The following is a 25822-nucleotide window of genomic DNA, read 5'->3' on the forward strand; positions in this document are numbered from 1 at the left end:
TTCTGTTTTACCTTTTATCCATCCTCCTCCTTTTTGTCTACCTTCTCTCATCATATCCCCTCCCCTCTTTGTCCTCTTTTAAACTCATCTCCACCAGTTTGCATCTTTTTTCTTGCAGCTTGTCCCCTCTTTTCCTTCCCTTCTTTTTTGTCCTCTCATCTCCTCTCCTCTCATTAAGACCTTTCTTTACTACCTCTCTGTTCTATTTCTCTTTTTCTCTCCTTCCTCTCTTACTCTTTTTCCATCTGTCCTCTTCTCTTATCCTCTCCTTCTCCCATCCAGCCTCCTGATTTGTCCTCCCTTCGTCATTACTGTAAGCTTTCCCTCTTGTCTTTCCTCTTCTCTCAACTTTTTATCTGTCCTTCCTCTCCTCTCCTCGTCTTAGTTCTTCTCTAGTTTCCTCCTCCCTGTTCTCATCCTTCTCTCCTCAATCTATCACCTCTCCTAATTTTTCCATTATCTTAAATCATCACATCTTTTTCCTTTTTCCTTTACTTCTTATCGCTTGTCTCTTTCTCGCTTTACATTTCCTCTATTTTTTATCTCCCATCTTCTCTTCTTTTTTCTCCTCATCCTCTTAATTTTTCCTCCTCCTTAAAGCTTTCCTCTCGTTTCTTTTTTGTTCATTTCTTTTCCTGTTTCTCCTTCTCTCTTTCCTTACTGCTTATTTCTTCCTCCACTTCCTTTTCTCCTCTGCTGCTCTTTGCTCCTTCCTTGTCCCTCTTCCTCTCTTCTTCTTTTCATTTCCCAATTCTCTTCTCTTCATCCATCCTCTGAATTTCCCATTCCCTCCTTCCCCTCCTTCAAGCCTTTCCTTCATCTTATACTCCTCCCTTTCTCCTCCTTCTTTACTCTTTTCCCACCTTCTGCCCTCCCTTCATCTCTCTTGCTTTAATTTCTACTCCTGGTCTTCTCCATCTTCTCTCTTCTTTTCTTCTCCTCTCCTGTTGTTTCATTAGCTCCCATCACTTCTTCTCTGCACCCTTCGCTTCCCTTTTAATCTCATCTCTTGTGCTTTTCTCCTCTCTCCTCCTGTCTTCCTCTTCCATCCTTTCGTCTTCTTCCCTCTCCTCATCTCGTCTTTCATCCCTACGTGCCAAAAGCAGCCCAAAAAATTCAAAACAGATCCTCCTCTCCTCTCTTGGCTGTCAGCGGTACCATCTCTCTCCCTCTTCAGCTTCAGTCTTTTAACTGATGAATTAAAAGTACGTTACACTTAGATATATTCACTGTTTGTTTTAAAAGTATCTGTACCTGATGTGTGTTTCCATGCTGTGACACACAAACACACACTAATGGTGTCAGTGACAGGATTTGGCTGACAACTCGGTGATATTAGACCTCTCTGTTAACTTAAACTACATAGGAGGATCAGAAGCAGCTGTCAGCTGTGTGTGTGTGTGTGTGTGTGTGTGTGTGTGTGTGTGTGTGATCTCTTGTTAGACTGCCTCAGTGTCATCAGTAAATGTTTTGCTCTGTCCTCCATCTATCTAATTCCCACTGGATATTAAACGCAGAGTCGTTCAGCTGAGGGCCAGAAATATCTATGCAAATATATTCAGATAAGTCTTGTTTCAAAAAAATGTAAATACGGAGATGTTCCTTCCAAAATCGTGATTGTTGGCATGAAAGTAAAGCACATTACAGGGTAGTATTAAAATTATGAGTCATCTTAAGGCATTTCATTTCAGAATACCCAAAAATGTATCACAATTTGTGGTATACTGACAGGAAGAGGTGTGCTATCTGCATTTAGGACCTTTAAAGGTAGCCTATTAAAGCATATTAAAGTTGCTTGGAGCTGGCCTTTGGATCATTTTTTTCTTGCTAGTTTTACGTCTGCCTCCATAAAACCTGATGTTGAGAGGGGACTTATGAGTTCAACCACAGTGCTATGAAAAAAAGCTTTAGTAAACTGACAGCTGTGACTTTTGTTTCTGCTCATTGTGCAGGTATGATGAAGGTCTGAGGGAGGCAGACCTGCAGGATTTATATAAAGAGTAAAATATAAGCTTGCTTGGCCAGGATCATTCAGAATCTAGCATCCTGTTTGAATTGACAGAATTTGTAAATAGACTCCAGAATGCAAGATGCATCAAAGTTCATTTTTTAGGAAAAGAAATTTAGGCGTTTTAAAGGTTTAAATGTTTTTCTTTGTTATATTTTGTCCGCGTAATGTAAATCAATGAGAAAAACAACCCAACACCAGCACAAACTACAGTCCCAAAAATGACAATAAAGTGGAATCAACACACCTCTTACTGTATACCATGTAAAGTTAGGTTTTATTTTAGCATGGTTGACCTAATAAATGGGCTATAACTGAGGAATATTGTCGTTATCAGTCTACTATTTTAATGATTAACTGATTTATGATGCATCTAGAAAACAGTCTAAAAGATATTTAAAACTGGGGTAGGTGAAAGTACACCCTCCTCCTGCAGCTCCCCCCTCTCTGTCCTAAGCCCCTCCCACCAGATAACCCCAGGCATATGCATGCCCTTCATACAGTAACCCAGTATTTCTCATACATTAATTTTATTTCATTGTACAGTTGCGCTCAGCTCATGCACGCACCCTGTCCTTGCCACGCACTCCCTCTATGCTATCAGACCACAAATGAGACAAGGATTAGCTAGCTAGCAACTCCATGGCCCCTCAAGAGAGCTGGCAGCAGCTGAGCGGAGACAGACCTTCAGTTAGGCTCGAATTTGGCCAGTGCAAACCCTCCAGCAGTGGGTGTAACAGCAGGCTGGTGGCCAGAGGTAGCGCTGGGTTTAACCTGTCTAACACCAACACATAGTTTGCTGATCAGGCTGGGAGCTGGAGCTGTCCGGTCTCATGAAGCTGGGGTTTTTAAATTCCCAAACTAAATGACTTAACGTAACAATATACTAAGTATATCTGGGCAATGTTAAATTGTTTATGCTACATAGTAAAGAAGCATTTTTCTCTGTATTGACCAAAGTCTGTCCACTTTTAAAGAACACATTCAGGCATCAGGTCTCTTTCACCACAGCTGGATGTCTTGTCTCTTACTGTTCAGCATTCAGGCATTTTATTGTTTAACAACCTCTATGTATTTTCAAGTCAGAAATCAGCTGCTTTTGACAGCTTGGTATCTTTATTTTGCTGCCTTAATTGTGAACACTGGGGGGTTGTGGGGTTGCAGATACACAGAGTTCCATATACAGTGCATGCTCTTATTTTATGTATATATAAACAGTTTTGTAGAAAAGGGTACTGCATATAAACACATGTCAAAATAAAGCACACACAGCACATATAAACAGACATGTATGCACAAATATGTACTGTAAATGCACACGTAAGGACAGACATGTGAAGACACACATGCAGATACATATACAGTATTTACACACACAGAGGCATGCGGGCTTTACATGAACCCAGTCGCAGTTGGTTTTGACTCTCCTCACCAAACCAAACACTGTAATTTATCTCCATCTCTCTCTCAGTCCGACCTCAGGCCGTTAAAGGTTTCCCGTTGGGTTTGTGGCGGGCAGAAATGTCAGAGCTGTGGATTCCAGCGCGGGGCAGAGAGGCTGCTGTGTGGTGGCTGATTGCTATGCTATATGTGTTATGTTTCTGTCTGTGGGGTGCTGCTTTTTTAGGCAGTGTGTGTTTGTGTGTTAACATAAAGTGCGCCTGGGCCTGACGATCTGATCCGAGCTGAGAGGAACAGATGCTACTTGACTTAAACGCACATATCGAAGGATATTGCAGATTTGATTTGTGTCTTAGTTGCACATCTGGATGGAGCATCACACAGAGTCCATACAGTAGCTGTTCTGGAGCTTTCGATCCTATCAGCAAGTTTTGAGTTCACACAAATCTAACATCAACAAACTACTGTAATGTACAGTATGAGAAGCATAAAGCATAAATTTATTATCTTATTTCCCTGTCTACTGAAGCTTTATATGCCCATAGTAAAGCCATAAAGCTTGTAGTAAAACTGAAGGCTAGTTCACCGCATCACAACATATAAAATTTGGACATCTGTGTCATTTGAATGGCTGCCTGTGCTTCTGTGTAGGAAAAAAAGAGACTTGGCGTCTACAAAAACAGAGGGGGTCGAGTTGTTTCACAGTTGTGTGGATTGATTGATTTGTAGAAATCAAAGGCAACCGGTTCCATGACGAGTGACGGACAACTAAAACACTCTGGAAAGCCTTCACTAAGCGCTGGTGGTGTGAATTACTCTCAAACGCAGAGGATGTGACATCATGTCCAGATGTTTCCAGCGGTTACTCTGGAGTTCAGAGTCGAAAAGCCAAGGCGTCCTTCACGAGCTGCCATTTTGCACTCAGCAAACGTACAGGGAGGGATCCATGATGGAGGAGGAAACTCAGAGAACACTTTCTACCTACTGGAACAGATAAATAGTTCAGAATGCAGTGCATGTGATGTATGTTGTGCATACAGTATGTTAAGTGATTTAATTACAATTATGGAGACTCTTAAAGGATGGCATGCCTTTCAAAATGTAGCCCAATGAATCTGACATCTTTGGAAGTCTCTGTGGGTCATGTGACTCTCACCCTACAGGTTCTTGATGGTCCTTTAAGAGTCTCCCATTACTTTCATTGTCTCTACCTGGGAATAGTTAAAAGTAATTCTGGGAAATGTAAAAAAAAATCAAGGGCTAGAGTCATACATGCCTTTCCATCCACGATCTCACCAAACAGCTTTTCTCCAACCTTTTTTGGCCTGCTGGTTGTTATCCATGTTTATTTTGGTACAAGAACACGTGACAGTTGGCGTCCTCACTGGATTTATGGGGTTGTCTACGACTGCCAGAGCTCCAGTGGTCACTGACCAATGGTTCACTGTGTTGTCTGGTGTATTTACACACTTTATGTGTACTTGAGGGAAACTGACCATTGAGAATTGAGTAGGGTTTGCTGAACTTAGTGGGCAGAAGCTTAAAGTTTAGAGAAGCAGGCTTAATATTTAGGGGTTGCTGGTTTGAATCCCGGGACCAGTAATGGAAACAGTAGATTGTGGTGTTACTGGAAAGCTGCAAGGTGGATGTGTATGACAGAATGTGAACGTTTTCTGAGTGTACAAATGATAAAAATAGAAGTTTGGAAACTAGTTGTCTGTTAACATAAATCTGTAACTTTAACAGTTAGTTGTATTTGGCATCCAAAGAAAGGATGCTTGTCCATCTTTTTGTCTTTCCTCTTCCCTTTCATCCTTCTTTTCTCTCTCCGTATGTCCTCTTCTCTCCTCTCCTCTCCTCTCCTCTCCTCCTGTTTCTCAGATGCTGCTCAGGGCCAGAAGAGTTATATTTAGTTCCTCTCTCCTCCTCCTCCTTCTCTCCCTCTGTTTCTGTGTTTTGCCCCTGCAAAGATGGCTTCATTAGCCATAGACCTCAGCATGAAAACACACACACACACACACACACACACACACACACACACACACACACTGGGGTATGGAAGGGGATAGAGTCTGTTACATAAGAGCCTCTCTTATATAATTTGATGCATATTTGATGCTGAATGGCGCAGTGGCAATGCAGAAAGCTGCGAGGTGTGTGTGTGTGTGTGTGTGTGTGTGTGTGTGTGTGTGCGTGTAGAGGAGGAAAGCCAGATTTTTATAGTTTGGCCTCTCCTTGCCCTCCCTGAGCTGTTGCGTCATAGGGAAAGCTAAAGGTGAATGGGCAGTCAGAACTAGAACAGAGAATGTGTGTGTGTGTGTGTGTGTGTGTGTGTGTACTGAATCTACAAAACACTGAAACATCTTGTTTTTCAAAATCTCAACGTCAAACATTTTCTAACTCGTCTGCTTCTCCATTTCCTCCTCTGCAATCAATATAAACTTAATAACAGGAATCAATAAAGGTTAATGGCTTTTACCTGGATTCACCTCATCAGTGCATCTCATCAGAAGTGCCCCTAGTGTCCTCACACTCAGGGTGCAGTATCATAATGGAGCACATGCAGTAGGAAGGACAGCAGACATTTGATTTTAGATGTAGCTATCAAAGAAATGTAACTTTGTGCTGACTTGCAGAGCTGCAGCTGCTTTAAGGAGTTGTGTCTTCTTTAAAGGCAGTAGTCTGTGCAGCATACGGCATGCTAGTCTGGATGAATCTCTTTAAAGGGGCACTGCAGCAATTTAGTATTTCACTTCCATAAAGTTGCAGGACTTACCAGGAATTGTGTAATTCAAAGCAGCAGAGCATGAAATATCCTGACTTTTAGTCAAGCCCCTAAAACTACTGGATCCTACATTTCCCATCACACTTTCCAAACTTTGGAAATCTCTGTTCAAAGCCATTAAGCAACTTTCCACCACAGGCTGAGTAGTACTCTCTGTGACCAATAAACTGAGCTCAACGTATTAAAAAAAAGCCCCTTTCACCTCTTTTCATGTTTTCTGCAGGTACAAAAAGTTATTTGTTTTATGCTGCCTTCAGGTCATGTGGGAACTATCAGATCTAGGAACAGAGTACACATGAACAAGCCACAAGGAGTACATGCTGTAAGTGGAAATGTATTGGTGCAGTCTCTGTGATTTGTGACAGCGTGGTCGACGGTTCTTAGAAAGTCTTAAAATGTCTTGAATACACATTTAGTTAGTATCAGCAGTATCATTTTACCGTACTATTTATGTTGAACTGGAATCATTAATGTGATTGTGTGTATTAGTTTCTACATTAAGCAGCTGTGGTTGATTTGCACAGGGTTGAGAAACTGTGTAAGACAGAAAATAATGTTGACAGTTTTTTTTTCCATACAGCCAAATGCTGCTCATTTGGATTTACGCAAGTAGATGAACTCGTCTAAACTTAGCCACTTTATTTGGCTGTATTTTCTGCTCTATAAAGGGCAGCAGTGGCAGTTAACAGCTCATAGAAGCAGGCTCGGCACTCAGAGGTTGCTGGTTTAATCCCAGTCTGCCATAGCAGAGCTGTTAGCTCCCAGCAGTGTAGAGCTTTGGTTATACTGGGCAGCTCCCAGGTGGGAATGTATGGAATTCCCACATTGGAAAAATAAAGGCCAAAATAAAAAAAAAGCATTCCCGCACTTGCCTTAATGAAGCTTTCCCGTCATGCTTCAGGTCTTCCGGGTGCCTGGATCCCGAATTCTTCTTCTGGAGGTAAACAACCTGTCATGTTTTGTTTCTGTCGGGAAGCAGAGGGTGATTCGTCAGCTTACTAGCACTCCTTTTTTTGTTTGTTTTTTCCTTCTTTAATTTCCCAAGGGGGGAAGTAAGTCATGACGAGGTGAGGTTGTGCCAAACAGAAGCAGCTGGAATGGAAAACAAATGAAAAAAATAAAACTTAATTGAGCCTCTAAAAGATATCTAATCTCTGAACAAAGAAAATTCAAAAAAGAGAAGACTCCCACAAAAATAGGATGACAACTCATGTCACTTAAGTCAAATCTCCATATGATAGATATGATAGATCGATCCATATATGAGTGATAGACAGACAAATTCAGGGCAGCCTGTTGGTGCGGTGGTTAGCACTTTCTCCTCACAACAAGAGGGTTCCGGGTTCGAACATGGCAGCCAGCTGGGACTCTTCTGTGTGGAGTTTGCAGCTTCCTCCCACAGTCCAAACACATGCAGGTTAGGCTAATTGGTGACGTTAAACAGCCCGACCCTGCATAAGATAAGTTGTTACAGATACTGGCTGAAGTCCGAAATATTAAACGATATAAAACAAAGAAAAGCAGCAAAACTCTCACATTTGAGAAGCTGGAACCAAAGTCTGTTTAATGTTTTTGGTTAATGAATGACTTAAAGGTCCAGTGTGATGGTTTATGGGCATCTTAGTTTACAGTCACCTGAAGCTAAGAATCGTGGTGTTTTCTTTACCTTACAATGAGCCGTTTGTATCATACAGGACCTACATACAAAGTAGGTCCTCTCCCACGGAACCAAACACTTGCTTTGGATATGACCATTTGTGTTCTCACGTCGGCCACCATAGGTTTCCTACACACTTGTGTTATGATAGCTTTATTGGTAGTTTAATGAATATCGTGTGGGTGTGGTTTAGGCAGTTGGTGGGAGGCAGTGTCAGCACCGACATGTTGGTGGTAATGACTTATTAGCTGTTATTAGCCTCACCTGAAGCGAGAGCTTCAGGCATGCCACGAGGGAGGCGCTGGAGGCAAGACATTCTGAAGACAAAAGAGACAGAGAAAGCGTTTGACACCATAAATTATCCATGTAAATAAACATTCACTTTAAACAGCAGTGACATCTGAAAAAATTCAGATGCCACTAAATCCTACTACACACCAGACCTTTACATGATTAATCAGTTCTCTCTCTCTCTTTTTGTCTGTTGATTGGTTGATTGACTACTTTTTTGACTAATTATTAATGCTGTCATATCAGTATTACCGTCCACAGTATCAGTGTTGAAAAGCAATATTAATTTTGGAACAATGTTACTTTTACTTATTTTGGGAATTATTGTGATTTTTTTATATTACATTGATAGGAACTGTCAAATTATTATCAACTTAAAACCACATGGATGTAAACAAATCTGGCCTATAAAGCATTTTTATGATGTTGCATGGTCCATCTTCAGTCTGACATTGCGTCCACCCTAATTGATTTCTATGGGACAGGGAGTCCACACTGATGTGTAGCCATGCCAACATACCTGTTTTGCTGGGGTTTTAGGAGTGGAGTGGAGAAAAGTAAAAACAAAGTACTATGTTGGGCTCAGCTGTCGATTTAGTACAACCTCGAGAGCAGCATCTATCTTGTCTATTTCATGCGCCATTGTTGTTATCACTCCTCACTGGTTCCGGCACACTGCTTAGCAAAAGCTTGACAACAGCTTAACAGTGGTGTTAGTCCAGCCCATGGTGCTGATTGGTTAATTAAGTCCCATCGGGGCACTCATTAGCTGTTTCTTATTGTAATTGAGAAACTGCTGTTTCATGTCACAATGCCAGACCAGAATCAGTTCTCTCTTAAAACTGTACAAGAGTGCATACTGAGAAAATACATGTTGGTATTGAAACATGTGGGAAGATATTGGATATTACTTACATCTTCGAAAACGTACTGTATAGGTACAACTGAGAAATTCCTATATAAAAATATAAATGAGGACCAATCTGAAGAGTTAATTAAGCACTTTATATTCCTTTACTCTTCCCATTGTAGTACAGTGTATACAAAAAGATACTATGTGTGACAGTGTGTGTGTGTGTGTGTGTGTTGGCATGTTGACACAGTTGAAATTTGTGTGCATCCAGCCGTGTCCTGCCCCGACCATCAGATACCATCAGACAGACTGCTAGCCGTGCTATCTGCGCTAATTTCCTGCCGCTAACAGGAAGGCTGCCCTTCTGGTGACATTGGTGTAACGTTGGAATCCTTCCCCGTCCCAGCCCCCCCTCACCGTGCAGTCGCTGCCAGATAATGAGGTTGCGTAACAGTTAAACTCTTCCCTGTGTTGTTAATATCGATTAGCTCGCTCTGTCTGACGTACGACAGACACACACAGGGCGCTCAGTTGCCAGTCCATCAGCTGGCAGATCAATCAGAGCCTAATGAGATAAACGAGCTCACTAATTAGTTAACGAACCGCTGGCTGACTGACTGACACAAGCGCACACAGAGCCAGCCTGGCAGCTTCTCTTCCTGTCAGCTCAGGGGAAAAGAGAGCAAGAGTTCCTCGACAAAATGCGGTTCAGTGCGTCCAGTTTGATCTTTGAAAACAAACAAAAACAGCTTGGCAAAAAGTGCCATCACTATGTTTCCATTTTAGATTTTATCTCAGCCAGTCAAAACATGTTCGTTTTCTCTTTATGTGACTTTCTATGATCTGTGTTATTATATCATCACAGCATATTACTCCACAGTGACCAGCAGATTTAGGTTAGTTTGTCTCAGTCAGCTGTGATTGACAGTTCTGCCCCCCTAACCCTGACACACTGCTATTTATCAAAGACCTTGTATGTGCATGCGTGTGTGTGTGTGTGTGTCAGTTTTTGTGTGTGCGCTTGAATAGTTTGCTTGTGTAACACTAAACTGGATACCCCTGATGACCAAAGCGTGCTTCTGTGAAAAGGACACATAGCTGGAGTGTCCTCGGGGACAGCCTCAGAATAATTTTAGCTTTGCAGGGCAAGCCTGGGCAAATAGACAAATAGACGGACATAAATACAAACAGATAGACAGAAATTTGACATGCAGAATTTTAGAAGATTGCATTAAAAAACCAGCAAAAACTGTCTGCGTCTGTTTGCCTTCATCTTTCTCCTCTTTGTCCTTATTTGCTCCTCTGTTTGTTTACATATGGTTTCTATTATGGCACCATGTCACAGGTGTTACTTCCCTGGTGCTGAAATAATATGTGGGGTGATTTGAGTTTGATTTTCTGTAATTACAGTTGAGGATAACCTTTGTGTTTTGAGGTTTGACTCGTTAACTCTAATGACCAGAAGTTTGGGGTAAACACTGTGGTGAGAGTCGTGTTTTTGGATCTGCTGCGCTTTCCACTGAGGACATTTTATGGTAACCTTTAAAAGCTGACGTCAGCCCAGTACCTGTGCAGCCGGCCACTGCTGTGTGTTTTTGTGTGTGTGTGTGTAAGAGAGGCAGGCAGCAGCCTCTTTAATGAGGGTGAACTCGAGGGTTTGTACTTAGTCTTCATCTTCTGAGAAGGTTGCTGGCATATGGGTATGTGTGTGTGTGTCTGTGTCTGTGTGTGTGAGTGTCACCCTTGTTATGAGTGGGAAGCCCCCTATACACACTGTAAGACTTCTATTAATGAACACCATCTTTTCAAGTAAGTCCAGTGGAGTGTGTGTGTGTGCAAAAGTGTGTGTGTATGTGTGCGCGCATTGTAGCGCCCCCAGGGGGTGACAGGTGCCACGGGCAACATGAAACCGTGTAGAGTGACATAGTGAGAAGAGTAAGAGAGAGGGTGTGAAGTGATGAGAGAGAGAGAGGAAAGGTAAGAGAACAGCCCTTTTTACACAGAGAACACGCTTTAGGGCCGCTACAAAGTCGCTTCTTTTACCTTACATTGCATTTTTACACAGAACGATGATGGCATCATTCTACTCCAGTGTGTGATTATATACTGCGTACCGGTGTCCCAAAATCAAGAAGCGAAAGGCGAGTGACATGTAACACAACAGCATCAGCCTCGAGTGTGACATATAACATATGCGTTGGCAGCTCCTTATAAGCAACAACAATGGCATAATGTCAATCACAATCATTTATCTTCTCTGTTATACAGTGGCTGATCTCGTCCTCTGCTCGGAGGGTAAGGAGCACCCTAATTTCATTGTTTTCCTGATTTGCAGACATTTATAGCTGCTCTTCTTTTCGTTAGCTGCTAACTGCTAACAGCTGCTTTTTAAATCTCCTACCGCTATCAAAATGTCACATGTGTTCCACACATGGTCACGTCTTTCCAGCTTTATGTTTTACATAGAACTCGTTACAAGGCTGTTACCACCTCAATTTCCAGGTAAGACAACTCTGTCTACCCTTTCTGCGACTCTAATTTATATACAGAACGATGAGGCAGCATAATGGCACGATATTCCTGCCTTGCACAGGCAGTATAAAAGTGGCTGATGAGAGACATGGGCAAAAGCATCTGGTCGCCACCCTGAAGAGATGTTATTTGAAACTGTGGGCATCAATCTGCTTCTGTAGCAGCCTCCACTCTTGTAGGAAGACTTTCTGTCAGATGTTGAACCTGGCTGCGGGGATTTGCTCCAATGTAACACTGATGTTGGGTGATGAGGTTTGGCTCATAGTTTGCATGGTGGTTTATCCCAAAGGTGTTGGATGGGGTTGAGGTCAGGGCTTTGTGCAGACCACTCAAACTCTTTTACACCAAACTAAAATAGTGTTGAAAGCATGACAGACAGACAGAGGTGTTCACATACTCTTGGCCTTGTAGTGCAGAAGGGTTGACAACACGACAGATAGAGATAGAACCAGAGATAGCGGACGAGAGAGGAAGAGTGAGAAAGACAGGGAAGCAGAGATAGACAAATAGACAGAGATAGTTTTCACTGCTGGAATTAGTGACAGCTGGCCTGTGTATGTGTGTGTGTGTGTGTGTGTGTGTGTGTGTGCGTGTGTTGGCATGGCTTGGTTGCATAACACTGACCTGGGTCCCCCTCTGGCTTAGAGGCTAAAGTGGTCCCTCTCTCTTTCTCTGTCTCTCTCTAAAATTCAACGAAGCTTCATCGACAACATTTTGATAAAAGAAAATACCAAGGCAGAAAAACAGAGCAATGTACTTGTCTGGTAGACAATCAATAAAGGCCTAAAGTTTAACTCATGGAATATACTTGCAATTAAAATTGTTTTATTGGTTAGAAATATGTAGAACATCAAGCACATGATATTATTTAATTGCCTATTTCTCTTCTATGAATAGCTGTCCTTACTGACATTATTACAGGGCAGTCTCATATGCATCAGTGTCCATTTTAAAAGAGACACCTCCCCAGCTCAAGGTTTTGTCAGGGTCCCCTGGGTGTTACATAGAGAAACACGCTGTGTTTCCCATGGTGCTTTGCTGCAGGGAAAGTCTGCTGTGGAAAGAACAGCCCTCACATTTTCTCCGCTCCACTCCCAAAGCTGCTGGCTGTCTATAGAGGCGTGTGTGTGTGTGTGTGTGTGTGTGTTTGTGCATTATGTTATGGGCTAGCTTGCAGGCTCACAGTTGTGTGTGGCCATGCATTTTAAGTGTTGGTATGCGCGCATGTGTGTGTCCGTATGTGTGTTTGAATATGACAGTGTGTATATTTGTGTATGTGTGTAACACTCCACATGTGGGCACTTGCATGCAGGCGTTCTCAGTGGTTTGCATGCAGGTGTGTGTATGTGTGCTCACATTAATGAGTGCTTGTGTGTGCTTCTCTGTTAACAAATGAAATGCTACTTTACAGTTAGAATGGACATAATTTTGAGTGGTGTGTTAAATGAAGGAAAGTGCAGTGGGTGTAAGAAAGGATGTGTGCAGACTAGACAACTGTTGGCAAAGTTGATGGTGAATACAGGTGGGTTAGGGTTGATTGACTACAATGGAAACAAGCTAAAAGAAAGCCAAAACAGAATTCAAATTCAGTCTCACTAGTCCCTTTTACACAGGGTTTGCGCTATAAGGTCACTACAAAGTCCCTTCTTTGTGCCACCTTTGCATTTCTACACAGAACCAAACAACAACAACATCATGCCGCTTCAGAGTGTGATTTTAGACAGCATGCCGACATCGTGGTATCAAAAGAGGTGTGATTGGCGTGACATGTAACAGAACAGCATCGGCTTCTAGTGTGACATATAACGTGTCAGTAGCACTTTATGAACAATAACAATGGCATTAACATGGCAATAACAATTACATACTGTCCCTGTTATATTGTGGCTGACCTGGTCCAGTGCTCGGAGAGTAACGAGCTCCTGAATCTTATTGTTTTCCAAATTTGCGGACATTTTGGCCACTGTTTTTCTTCATTGACTTAGCTGCCAACAACTACCACCTACTTTTTAAATCCTCCACAGAGGACACAGCACTTCATCATGCTGCCCATGATCCCATCCTGCTGGCTGTCATGTCTGTACAAACATCATTTCAGGGCTTTTATTAGCTCCGATGTTGGCTTAAAGGCGAGACAACTCTGTCTCCCGTGATTGTGAGGTGGCATAACGGCGGTGAAATTCCGGTCTTGAAGAGGCAGTGTAAAAGGGGGCTACTGTTTTCTTGCTGGCCTGAGTTCTCATTGACTAAATCACCCACAAATGGTTGCTGGATATCAAATGTGCTTAAATAACAGTTTCTGGGTTGGTATCATGTCTGAAATCAAGACTTGGGATCTGGTCAAGTAACGACCAGACTGAACCAGGCTCAGGGAAGGAGGACGGAGGAGAGAGGGAGAAAGAAAACAATGACAGAGAGGCATTTAAGGAGGGAAACACACGGAGAAAGATTGAAATACAGAAAAGTAAAGGAAAAATTTGTAAAGGCAAAACAAAAGGAAGAAAAGGAAGACATTTCAAGGGTAGAGGATAAAAAAGTGACAGAATAAAATGCACAATGATAGACTATTTTACACGAAGACAGAAAAAAAGGTACGAGACACTGAAACACGGCCGAGACAAAGGGAGACAGAAATAAAACACTTTTTGGGAGACAGAAAGTAAAACGGCAGAGAGACAAAGACGGAGACAGAGCCCGGCTGGGGACGAGGATGAGACGCTCCTAGCCATATTTAATCATCAAATATTAATGCAATAAAGATGGAATACAGGAAATTAATATTCCCCATTAACAAAGAAGGAGAGCGAGTAGGGGCTTGTAGCAGCTTCAAAAGACAAACGGCCTCCATTCAGTGGTTTGATGGCGGGATCCAAATCACGTTACGCTCTACATCCTCCATCTTAACCTGAACACTACACATCCATCGCTCTCATCCGCATCCTCCCCTTTTTACTCTGTTTTTTTTTTTTAAACCATTAGTACCTATTGTGTTGCTCATTGCTGTGGTGTTTCAGTGCGGCCAGGATGGTGATGTTTTCACAGGATGAAATCCGAATTATGTAGGCAGTGCTGTTTTTGTTGTTACTGTTGGTGTTTAACTACCTTACTGATCAAGTTCCTCTTCCTCTGTTTACTCCAAACACACCAGAAACAATAAAGGTATCATTTCCTGTTGAGCAGGAAATAGATAGCAGACACCAAGTGTTGATGATACAAATGATACATATTTTATGAACTCAGTGGACTCAGTGACAGTTCAAGATGGACAGTTAGAGTCAAACATAAAAAAAATACATTATTCAACACATTATCTTTAAACAGTGAGAAAGTTGATGTTTAAACAGGAACAGGCTCATGGGTTTTTATTTAATGTTACTAGACACCAGTGTAGTGTAGCGTGGTGTATCATTTAATATGGATGGTCCAGTTTTACTCCTGATTTTTAAGGTAGCTTCTGTTCCATTGTAGCCTGGTTCCAGACCTCTGCATGCTGCCCACACCTCTGATTTCTTCTCTTATTCAAACCATGGATGCATTGAGGAGAGCTGGATGCCACATTAAGAGATGGCGCCTCATTCAGTCCTATGAACCTGAGTCCTTCTTCAGTTGTGCAGGTTTAGATATCATCATATTTTACAGACCATAAATATCAGAAGAAGAGTGGGAATATAATGAGCATATAAGCTTTGTAGTTGTACTTCAGAGCAGGAGATATGAGGAATTTCTCCTCCTGATTTGCAAAAACCAGACAAGTGTCAACAAACTTAATGCAATATTAAGAGTGGTGAAATTGATTCAGATGATTTAAAATGAGCTACACTGACACGACTGCGAACTTCATGACTTCATGACTGATCCTGAGGGATGTCAAAACCTTATGGGAGCTATAGTTGTTGAATGTTAACATTAATCACACAATCTTGTGAAAGTAACAATGTACTCTATGGGCATTGTATCCACACTAGACAGTTACTCATCGTGCCATCAGTCACTGGAATAGCTGCCCCCTTTACATACATCAATCCAATAGTAAATCCTCATTTGGATTTCATTTATGAATGCAGTACTTAAACAGCTGATCAATGGTCCAGTGTTGATCAGAGCTTGTTCCTGCCCCCTGGTCATGCCTCTGGGGGCTAACTCATGGACTGAACACAAGACTAATTGGGTAAAGAGAATGTTATTGAATGTGTATCCTTATGGATGCTTCAATGCTACAACCACGTACTGTAATGTAGCACAATTGAAGGTGCATATTGAAAAGAGCGCAGTACAGATGTGATGTTTTATACAGCTCCATTGTAATTAATCAGATGCACAGACTAGCTGGTGCCATTACTAAGTCTGACAGTTAACATTTTTCTTTCTTCCTTGATCTCTCCCTCTCTTCCCTTTCACGCCGTCCGTGTGGCGAGCGATCCTAACAAGGCGGATTATATATTTTCAGACTGAGAGCAATCCAGATATGATCAAGTATTTATGTAAGCCACACTCTCACGGCTCAGATATATACAGAGCCCTCAACTCAACAGCTGTTTCATAACCAGCAGTCACTACTCTGTGTGTGTGAGTATGTGTGTGTGTGTGTGTGTGTGTGTGTGTGTACGCTTACAAAATAACTTATAGTCAACAATATAGTACTGAATTATAAATGTCTAGTTCATGCTTAGAAGAGAACAGACCTTGTTAAAAGAAGTATGTGTGTGTCCATATAGTGTCTGTTAATTTCAAAACCATAAATTGTTTGCTAGTTAATTAAGTAATAAGTAAAACTATAGAACAATTTAAAGGCAAAAAGCCACATTATATCAGGTGAAATTAAACTATAGAATGACTATTTATAGATAGCAGGCTGCACATGTACATTATTCATACATCTCTGTGTGTGGCAATGCATAATATATAGTATATACATCAGTGTTAAACCAGGCGCAGGCTGCACAGTGCTGAGGTCTGCAAATATACCTCACACACACATACACACACACACATGCGCACACAATAAGTACATATCAAAACTGACACTATGTTTGGCCCACTGTGCATGCATGAATATATGATTCATATGAAATTCATATGGAATGCACTGATGTTTAGTATTCCCAATTCACAACAGGACTGGCCCCAGTGTCAGTCACACACACAAACACACACACTGGTGTACACACATGACAGGATACACAGTATTCTACTGATCTATAGGTGGCGGTAATGTGCCAAGAAACACACTAACAGCAGCAGGGAAGAAGAGGACTGCAAGCTAGTAAACATGGAGGGTAACAATGCAGGATCTAAAATGTTCCTAAAATATGTTTGTAAATGTTTTATGAGGATTGAAATGCATTTAACGTGTAGAAATTAAGGACACACACAATGCATCAGGGTGAGTAACAGTGAATGTAACGACAGCTTGTGTATATTTCACAAGAAAACTCCTAAAGCAGGTTTCAGGTGTGCCTCACTTTTGATTCAGGTTTAACCTCAAGCCTGTGTAAACTGACAACACGATGCAACAGTGCGATAAGATGGCGTTACTGTGTCAGATGTGGCTTCATCATGTAGTATATTGTGCCTGTTACTTTCAGGGTATTGCATTTTTAGCAAGCAGCAAACAAATTGTCCTCTAGATGTTTTTCTGTTCTGTCAGTGTCACTATTGTTATACAGTGTACGTACAGTGCAGTGTGTAAGCAGTGAGACAATGAGACATTGGCTGTACTCTGTACATTGTAGTTTGGAAATGCAGGGTTTCCCACATATTCATTTATCTGTGGTGGCCCGCCAAAATTTCAGCATTTGTGGCCACATATTGATTTTCTATTTTTGAAGCGGGGCTGTTCATACCTTTCGGTAATTCAGAGCACCACACTCAGAGTGTGAATTGTACTCCAGGCATAGATGAAGCAGCAGAACATCAGGCGCAGTTAAAGTTAGAACAATAGCATATTGGTGCTGTCCATCATTTTTCCAAACTACTTTAGATGAGACTGACTGCGTTTCCATGAACACCGCCCACCCCAAGGTTCAGCGCTGAGTCTAAAAGTTCAGACAGCCCTTTTAATGCATAGATGCAAATATGGGACAAAAAGTACATTGACAAGTAATTTGGTGTGAGACAGACAGTGAAGACAGTGAAAAGACACCTGGTGTCACCCCTGGTGATGCTCCACCAGGCTCACTTCCTGCTTGTTTCATGGTCTTTCACCTTTAGTCTAGTCTCGGGCCGGTGAAGCATGAACTGAGGTCACATGACTGACTTGGCAGTCAAAAATATCAATCTAAATATCAACAATTTGGCGGTTAAAACTTCTTGTAGTCTATTTTTTAGAGTCATTATCCTACTACATTGCCCTTAAATTGAGGAACACTAAACCACTGCTTTGTGATAATGAACAGGTCCCTTTGGGGTTGGTTTAATGTTAGGATCTCTGGCCTTTATGATTTATACATGTGTTTGTTTTATTATTATATGTACTGTTTATGTTTGTGTGTAAAAAAAACAGCAATTTAGAACATATGCTGTGCCCTAAAACGAACTATACAAACACTAACTACACACATGCACATATATGCACATAAATATTGACTTCTCTTACTGTATCAGAGTTTTAAAAGCACAATGCATGTGTTCATGAAAGTTTTCTTCTCATATGTGTTGTGCATATACAGTATGTTTACATGCAGTATAGGTGTGCAAGCATGTCCTTGCAAAAGTGCCATATGTGTTGGCCCGGCGCCTCCCCCCCAGCCGTGGCCCTTCCATCTATTTCTGGCTCTGCGTCACGCCTGGGCTTTACTCCTGTGGCAAGAGGAGTGTTTCTCTAGGGCTCCCACTCTGCTTTACACACACACACATACACACACACACACACACACACACACACACACACACACATACACGCACACACACACTCACACACACAGACACACACACACACACACACCTTCCGACAGACGCACTCACACACATGCCTGCCTGGTGAACGAGTGAGCACACTCAGATGTAAACACACAGAGTGACGGACAGACTGAAGAGCGGATGGATGAATGGATGGCTGCTGACGAACTGGACATAATGGGAGTTTAAACTTGAGTGTGTGTGGATGTGTGTGTGAAACAGAGAGAGGGAGAGAAAGTGTGTGTGAGAGGGTCTGCCGGTCAGTGTGTCTGTTACCGTGGCGATGGAAGGAGGGAGTGTGAACACAGAGGAATGCTTTTGGTGATACAGAGGGAGAGCCGGCCAGGTTGGTTACAGTTACACACTATCTATCTATCTATCTATCTATCTATCTATCAACCTGTCTGTCTGTCTGTCTACTCTTCTATATACTTGTACTTTTCTTTCTTCTTTGTGATGCTTTCTTTTTCTGCATCTATTAAAGGTGCTTTCCTGTCTGTATGCTTGTTTGTGTGTGCGTGTCTGTGTGTCTGTGTGTGTTTGTGTCTGTTGCAACCAAGCAGGGGGGATGTCCTCGTCCGCCGTTGTTGTGGCAATGCAGCAGCCGTGAATGACAGCGTGTGTTTATCGTGTGTGTGTGTGTGTGTGTGTGTGTGTCAAGGGTAGCTGTGACATATCTATCTAGCTACTGAAACCCTCATCCCTCAGCACCCCCTACTCTCTCCCAGGGTGCTGTTGTTAATGGACACACACACAACACTTCTTGCGCACACACACACTGGACAGCTGACTGTCTCACACAGTGGTGTCAGTTCCCTCCATTAACCGAGGGGTGCCACCGCAACACACACACACACACAGGGTGTTGCTCATCTCGTCTTGAGAACAGTGATTTACAAGAAAAAAACAGGTTGAACTGTGTGTGTGTGTGTGTGTGTGTGTGTGTGTGTGTGTGTGTGTGCGTGTGTGTGTTTGTATTTATGTTTTATGTCTCCCTTGCTGCTGGGACCTCCCTTGTATCACAAGTTACTCTCGTACACACACACACAAATACACACAAACAGCCATTTGTCTGTCAGAGCAAAGAAGTGCGATTACAGTGACCTTGAGAGCGATTCCTTGTTGTCTTTTTCTCCCTGTGTTTTTGGTCTTGACGACACTTGTCTTTTTTTATTTTATGAACTTGTTTTTCCTCTTGCTGTTGTTGCTTTTACCACTTTGTTTCATTCCCTCTCTACTTCCTGTGCTACTTCTCAGTTTTAAGTCTTTGTCTCCAGCCTTTTTTCCCTCTCCTCTCCTCTCCTCTCCTCTTTTATCTCATTTCTTTCCTCCCCCGTTCTCCTACTTTTTCAAATTTTATCATTTTATCATCTCGTCTTCTCTCTGTTTGTTTCTTTTTATGTAAACTGCATCCATGCTACTGTATAACCTCTGACCTTTGAAAATGCTTTTATTTTGAAATTTGCCGGATCAATCTCCAGTTCATTTGTGTCTTTAAATCCTTTAAGATTATGCTGCATTCACTTGCTCTGCTGGATGGTCCCATTTCCCATGCTGGGAAGTTGTTCTTCCGTCTTTGGCGTGTTGGTTAGCTTAGAATCAGAATGTGGAAACAACATGGAAGCTACAAAAAGATGTGTTGTATTTGCTCAGAGCATTTAGACAACACATTGATAAAAGTTTGAATAGTTTGAAGCCCAAGTGATTTTGTCGCAGACTTCCTGTTGCAGCAGTAGCTACATCCCCTAAATCTACAAACATATTGCTTTACCTGACTTATGCTAAGAAATAACTCTATGTGGACAGCAACTGACAGTTACAACCTAATACCATATTACAAATTACACGTGAGCAAAACATTAACATGGAGTATGTGAATTAATAACTGAACATTTAATTTCGTCCGCCATGTTTTTGCATATATGACGTCAGCTTGATGAACTGAACTGAACTGAACTAAACTGTTCTGACTTGATGGGGTGTTCAGGTGAATTTTCTCAGTCTGGTGAACATGGGTAAATATGCTGGGGTTTTTTTACTTTTAAGCTATCAAAACAGGCTCATAGTTTAAATACACACCATAATAGTTCAAGTCTTGGTTTGGTGACAGACAGTGGGAAAGAGGCACAGTGGAAAAGATGCAGCTGTTTTTCCAGAAAAACACTGACAGACAGTTCAGTCAATACTGTAGATGGAAGGACAAATAAAGTGACACAGAGACACCAACATAAAATGGGCTGTCAGACAGACAGACAGACAGATTGGAAAACAAAAAGACAGACAGGCAGGTAGATAGAGACTCAAACAAGAACTAGAGGCAGACAGACAAGATGACATTCAGGTGGACAGTTGAACAAATAGAGAAAGACAGAAGGACAGGTAAACAAATAGATATAAGGACACACAGACACACAAAAACAGACAGGAAGACAGGCAGACACATGGAAAAAGACAGACAGCTAAAAACAGCCAGACACGCAGGCAAATGCTGAGACAATAAAACAGACTGATAAAGCAGATACAAAAATACATGTCTGACAGACAAGCAGGCAGACAGACTGACAGAAAGATTAAAAGACAGAAATAAGGACAGACAGACAGACAATCAGTCCCTCCAGTCCTCCTAAAAAGAAGCGTAGGAAGTCATGCCGGTCCGCCAAGTGTGTTAAACCATTTTTCCATTCACAAATTCTCAGACAGTGAAGTGTGCTGCTTCTGCCCTGGTATGTGCACGTGTGTGTTTGCTGTGCGTGTGTGTGTGTATGTGCATGCGCCGTGCGATGCTCTGGAGTCGGGTGAGTAGGCGATGTGTGTCTGAGGCCACAGTCGATCACTTCACCTCAGCAGCGATAACGCTGTTCATTTAAATGGGATTTTTTTTTTTTTTTTTTTGTGAGGCATGACTGTGAAGATGAGAATCCTGCTTCCCACAAAGATGCTGTCATGCATCACGAAGAGCAAACAGAGGCTCCGAATACTGGTCTACTGAAACAAATAGATGAGCACTAGCAGCTACTAATGACCTGGTGATGATTAAACTATTGTTTTATGAAGCTAACAACTTTCCAAAGAACTGAATGCTGTGGCGTTTTTCCTCGCTTCCAGGCATGTTCCCGTTTATTTGCGTACAGTATGAAAATGATCCTGCAGAGACATCTAATCCATCACAGTGAACACTATCTGCTTTTATTTTTCTGCATGTTGTGATGCTGTTGCTTGGTAAAGTCTGCCTGGCAGCTGTTTCTCAGGAAAATTCTCCTCTGTTGCATAGGAAGTGGTGTGTTTGACTATTTTGAATAAACATAAAACACTGGAGACGTGGTAGTTAGCATGCAACTTAGCTGACAGTTAGCAAAATGGATGCCTTGAGCAAGAAAGAAAGGATAGTTTTCCATTAAACAAATCATGACTCATGGACCGTTTTTTGTGGAGCTGCTCATGGAGAGGTAGATGCAGTAGAGATTGAGATTCGTTTTTCTAAGGTCAGGATTGAAACTTCTGTCTTCTTTATGCAGTTTTGTTTTTGTATCAGATGTATTAGCATTGGGCTGGGTGATATAGAGACAATCAAATATCACAATATTTTTAAACCAAATACCTTGGTATCGAATTTGCAACAGTATTGTAGGATTGACTATTGGTGGTTTCACAAAATATTCAAAATATTCCACATAGTGTTTTTCTACAGCAGAAACATGGTGGCAGGGCACAAAACATCTCAAATGGGCTTTTCTGTCTGTATTTTGATGGTAGACAGTAGCCAAGTTGAAGGAGCAGCAGTGACGTCACTGGTGCCTTTCTGAGGAGTTCAGAGGCACCCACACAAAAGGCGAATCATTCTGAACGCTCTCTCCTCATTGGGAGCAATTAATAAAAGACGTCAGCACTGTGACAAAAACGTCATGTGGACACAGGCCCATCTTTGGAGGTCAAACTGAATGTGAGCACACACCTGAAATGTCCAATAGTTTGTTGAACAATATAAGCATGTACCTTAATTCTATCTTCCATATAACTTTGGCTAAGAAGGATTTAATCACAAGAAGGATTTAATTACAAACTGTCTGCCCGTGTTTCTTGAGCCACTTCTTTTAAGTAATGCTGCTCAATTACTAGATCTTAGCCACTAGCTGGTTGACTATCAAAACTGATACTTCAGTTGGACCAAACAACAAAAATAAGACTCAAGGATACTGTATCCTTAAAGAAAGTTTTAATCAGTTTGGTGTATCATACACCAAACTGATTAAAACTTTTCTTGTTTATTTAGATATTTTAAAGTTTATATGTTAAATATGTTATATGTTAAAGATCAACTAACAGCCTATTTTCGTTCAAACACACCACTTTCGTATATACAGAAAATACATCCAAATCCAGACTGTAATGACAACATCTCCTTGTACTGTTAGGGCACAGTATTACCACAGTTGCAGTGAACACTATAACTGACTAACTAAAAAATATAAGCGTTATAAGGTACTCAACTTGATTTCTGTTGCTGGAGTTTCCTCCCAATTCCCTCTGTCTGACATCTGTTCATCTGTCTGTCTGTCCAACTATGCATCTGACCTATATTTGTGCTTCTTCTGTGTGTGTGTGTGTGTGTGTGTGTGTGTGTGTAGTAACTCAACCACAAAACTCATGTTACCAAACAAAACCCAGCTTCCTCTTAGTAGCCTTAACACACACACACAAACACATGCTCTTGCAGGACAGGTGGCTCTATCACCTTGACGTCCAGTTTTACGACACACTCCACATTCATCTCTCTCTCCCTCTCTCTTTCTCTCTCTGCAGGTATAAGCCCCTTATACCTTCTGTGCCGCAAACGCTGCCAGGACCACACACACACACACACACACACACACACACACACACACACACACACAGCAGGTAGTGGCAGTGTATCATAGCCTCTGGTCAGCCTGGCAAACAGACCTTCATGATGGAGGGACCATAGGAGAGAGAGGGATGGGCAGATGGAGGCAGACGGGGAAAAACAGATAGGGTAGAAGTGAAGAGGGATACAGATGGATGCAGGAATGGAGGGATTTTGACGGACTGACTGAGTGATGGAGGTGGAGATGAGGGATGTTGAAGAACGGGGAGAGAGGGAATGATGGAGCTTCAGACTCCAAGTGCAGGAGTGACTGGGAGAGTGACAGGAGGAGTTATAGAGGTATGGAGGGATGATGAGGAGATGGGAGTAAAATGGAGAGAGAGAAGGAGTGATGAAGGATGAATAAGGAGAGATGAAAGAGGGAGTAGGAGTGATGACAGGTGAATAAGGACAGATGAAAGAGGGAGAAGGAGTGATGAAGAGTGAATAAGGAGAGATCAAAGCAAGAGAAGGAGTGATGAAGAGGTAATAAGGCCAGATGAAAAAAGAGAAGGAGTGATGAAGGGTGACTAAGGACAGATCAAAGAGAGTGGAGTGATGAAGGGGGAATAAGGACAGATGAAAAAGAGAAGGAGTGATACAGGATGAAAATGGGGATAGTGATGGGGTAAAAGGTGAAAAAAGGGTGACAGAGGCAGAAAAAAGGGACGATAACACAATATGGGAGCGAGGGGGAAAGAAGATGTAAGGATGAATGATGGGAGAAGGGTTAGAAGGAGAGAAGAAGAATTATGAGTGATGAAGGGAGACAAGAGAAAGAGGGGTGTGGAGGGATTGTTGCTTACTGCACTAAACTATTTTCTGTTGCCCCTCTTTTCTTTCCACTTTTCTTTTTCTGTTTCTTTGCTCTCTTCCTCTTCTCTTTCTTTTCATGGTTTCCACATCCTCCCTCTATTCCTGTCATCTTTCTCTCATAGTCATCCCTCCTGCCTCCACCCTTGTCCTCACCTCACCTCTCCATTCATCTCTTCATTCCTTTTGGTTACTCTGCTTGTCTTCTTCTCTTCCTCTTTGTTGTTCTCTTTTCATCTATTTTCCTCTACCTTTTCCTCCTGTCCTCATCGTCATCCTCTCTTCTTCTTATTTTCAGTCCTCCACTCCCCCCTCCCACCCTCTTTTTTTTATCTTTTACTAGTTTTTTTTTGTATGTACGTATTCTATACTTTTTTTGTCATTATATTCTCTCTTTTCATGCCCATGGTTTGTCTATCCTCCTCTCCAATAATCTCTCCTTTCTCCTCTTCCCTGTATCATTCTCATAATCTGAATTCAACCCTAACTGATTTACACATTGCAGCTACATGTTCAAAAAATGCACTTCTCCCTTCCCAGGAAAGGCCCAGCTGCCTCTCCGTCAAAACGAAAGAAAAACGATAAAGAGGCCCAGCGCTGTGAAGACATGGAAACTTAGAGGAGTTAACTGTTTTCTCTCTGCCAAACTTTCTCCTGTCTCTCCGTCATTCTCGTTCTCTTCCCATAGGTGTAAAAGTAAGTGTGTTGGAGTGTGTGTGTGTGTGTGTGTGTGTGATTGGGGAAAGAGGCGATTGTGCGTGTGTGAGGTTGGAATGTGGAGGCTCGTAAGTCACCTCTGATTTTCCACTCCCGCTGGGACACATCCCATTATCAGTTTTATATGTAACTAGGAAATTCCTCTGTGGTCTGTGTGTGTGTGTGCGTGTGTGTGTGTGTGTGTGTGTGTGTGTGTGTGTGTGTGTGTGTGTGTGTTTGGGTGGGGGGTGGTCTGGCTCCATAATGAGGAGCTTACCAGTGGAAGAAAAATAAAAACTGGGCATTTTCCTTCCCCGTAACCTCTCTCTCTACGGTGCAGTACGTCTGTAAATCCCCAAAATTAGTTTGAAAGATGAAATACATCGATACTGAAATTAACAGTTGCGTGCCAATTTAAATCATCCAGAATTTGGGAATGCTTTAGATACTCAATTAGTTAACTGATTGAGATGATGGTCAGTGAATGGTCCCCACGATTATAGGACTTTGGACACAGTACTGCTGGCTGACTGTTGGGTTGGTCTACACCAGTGGTTCCCAACTGGTGGTTCGTGGTCCAAAAGTGGGTCACAGGTCCATTTTAAATGGACCACAAATGACTCGCAAACGTCAAATTTGTAAGAGACACACTTTCAATTTCCAGCACAGAGCTTTTATTTTGAAGTGTCGTTTCCACCTGCAGAGTGACTTACGGACAGCTGCTTGACAGAGACAGCAAACTAGCTTGATGACATGGCCAAACACAAGTATGATGCTGAATATATTAAACTGTGTGGACCTTGAACGAATGACTAAGGTGAAATCTGTACCCTGTGGCTGGACCAGTTGGGAATTACTGGTCTACACATTCTCTATTGTAAGATGTTAAGAAAGTACTGGAACATTTGATTTGTTCATTCTTCTTATTAAATGTAGGGGTTTATGAAAACTTGTTGATGGTTATTGTTTTGTGCAAACAGATGGTTTGTTTTGACGTTAATGTTAAT

General features: G+C 42.0%; 1 protein-coding gene across 2 annotated transcripts in view; it reads left to right on the forward strand.

Annotated features, from left to right (window-relative positions):
* hivep2a (HIVEP zinc finger 2a) overlaps positions 1-25822 on the forward strand; it is a 121539-nt gene that overhangs the window by 24314 nt on the left and 71403 nt on the right. Inside the window, exon 1 of one of the 2 annotated variants that reach the window (XM_078174032.1) lies at positions 18369-18770. The exons of the other annotated variant lie outside the window; for it this stretch is intronic. The gene's annotated coding sequence lies outside the window, so the exon portion shown is untranslated. Of the gene's footprint in view, positions 1-18368; positions 18771-25822 lie in introns of those variants that run through there. 2 annotated transcript variants of the gene reach the window in all.

The sequence above is a fragment of the Epinephelus lanceolatus genome, chromosome 13 (genome assembly GCF_041903045.1).
Source record: "Epinephelus lanceolatus isolate andai-2023 chromosome 13, ASM4190304v1, whole genome shotgun sequence".
NCBI lineage: Eukaryota > Metazoa > Chordata > Actinopteri > Perciformes > Serranidae > Epinephelus > Epinephelus lanceolatus.